Below are 1,807 nucleotides of genomic sequence, written 5' to 3'. Positions count from 1 at the left end.
TTTTTTTTTGTATTTTTAGTGGAGACAAGGTTTTGCTATATTGTTGCCCAGGCTGGTCTGGAACTCCTGGACTCAAGCCATCTGCCTACCTCAGCCTCCCAGAGTGCTGGGATGATTGGTGTAAGCCACTACGCCTGGCCAAAAAATAGCTTCTTTTCAGGAGACTATCTTGGCTAAGAATGAGGATTAATTTTCTAAAGTGAGTGAAAGCTTTCCTTCTATCCAACCTTCCCCATATGACAGCTTCCCCATACATTTGCTATCTAGAGAGAGGACCTAGGGAGGCCCCTTCCAGTGCTTGCGTTAAGTGTTCTGGGCGCCAGTGTCTTGTGGTCGTAAGATGGAACTACAAAGAGCCCATCTTGCCTTGCTCTAAGTAGAGTCCTCTGTACTCTGGGCACCAAATCTCTTGTCTGAGACTAAGCAGATTTTGCATGAAAACCGTAATTGTTCTGGAACCATCTTACTGCAACTCTGAAAAAGAATGTTTTTAAGTAGGTTCCGATCAGTACCATACCACAATACAGTTAGAGGTTGTTACTTGAGAGAGTGGAAGAAGAGGAAGAGAAACCAGCGTGACCTGCAGGTGTTATTCAGGACTCAGCAGCTTCCTGAGAGGCAGCAAATAAGGAAACAAATCTTGTCCTCTCTCCAAGTCTCCAAGATGACACGTGGGTGAGAGGAAATTTTGTAACACCAGCCTCTGCCTGGCTAAGGCAGCTAAGAGAATGGACTCTTCCCTGGCAGTGCCACATTTCCATGGAAAACCTATTAGGTATTGCTTTTATTTCCACATAGAGTAGCATGAAGAGCCAGAGGTTGGATAAGGACAAGCCAGCATTGCACCTACCCTGGCTGGCCGTCTAGCCGGGGCCCTGCCCTCCTGGCATCAGACTGGTGAGAGTGTCCTTTGGCTGGAAACAAGATAGAGGGTGAAGATGGAAACAACAGAACCATGCCTCACCTCAGACTGCTCACCTCTTGCTGGAATTCAGTATCTCGTGCCTTTCCTCCCCCTGAGGGGCTCACATTTAGAGTTTATAAATGCAACTGTCAGTCATTAAGTGAGTAGCTTGGGCAGAGTTCTGTGCGAGGGGCAGCAGAGGATGCAAAGGTCTGTAATAAATCTCCCTGTCCTTCTTGGTGCTTACTGTTCACTGAGAGGGAGGCAGAATGACAAGAACATAAAACTCTAGGAGTGTTGAAGGATTAAGTGAAACCATATGTACAACAGTGAGGCCTGGTGCCCTGAAAGAGGGTATTCATTGAAGCTCTTTTAGCGCTCTGATGATGGTTATACAAAGCAGGATACATCATGAGAAGCTGGAACTAAGCACCATGGGATCCACAGAGGGAAAGCTTACATCCATTTGGGGAAATCAGAGACTTCATGAAGAAGTGGCACTGATTGTGGCTTTGTCAGGATAGTGGGGATCCTGGGCAGCAGGACGATGGGATGGCAGCAATTTCTATCTCTGTCACCAGCTGCGAGACCTTGGGAAAGTTGGTCATTTTAAGCCTTAGGCTCCTCATGTCTAGAATGCAAAGTAATACTCTAAATTATAGTTTTCTTTTTTTGTTTTTTTTTTTTTGAGACGGAGTTTTGCCCTTTCGCCCAGGCTGGAGTGAAGTGGCTCCATCTCAGCTCACTGCAACCTCTGCCTCCTGGGTTCAAGCGATTCTCCTGCCTCAGCCTCCTGAGTAGCTGGGATTACAGGCACGCACCACCATGCCCAGCTAACTTTTGTATTTTTAGTAGAGACGGGGTTTCACCATGTTGCCCAGGCTGGTCTCAAACTCCTGATAG

The 1,807-nt window shown here is 46.9% G+C and overlaps 1 protein-coding gene across 1 annotated transcript in view; it reads left to right on the top strand.

The window, feature by feature from the left end:
- The window catches only part of MTCH2 (mitochondrial carrier 2), a 71,858-nt gene that overhangs the window by 48,273 nt on the left and 21,778 nt on the right, over nt 1-1,807 (top strand). The gene's annotated exons all lie outside the window — the stretch shown is intronic.

This window comes from Mandrillus leucophaeus, unplaced genomic scaffold, assembly GCF_000951045.1.
Source record: "Mandrillus leucophaeus isolate KB7577 unplaced genomic scaffold, Mleu.le_1.0 Scaffold66, whole genome shotgun sequence".
Taxonomy (NCBI): Eukaryota; Metazoa; Chordata; class Mammalia; order Primates; family Cercopithecidae; genus Mandrillus; species Mandrillus leucophaeus.
Note: the sequence above shows the minus strand (reverse complement) of the source record. Positions and strands in the feature narration are given on the sequence as shown.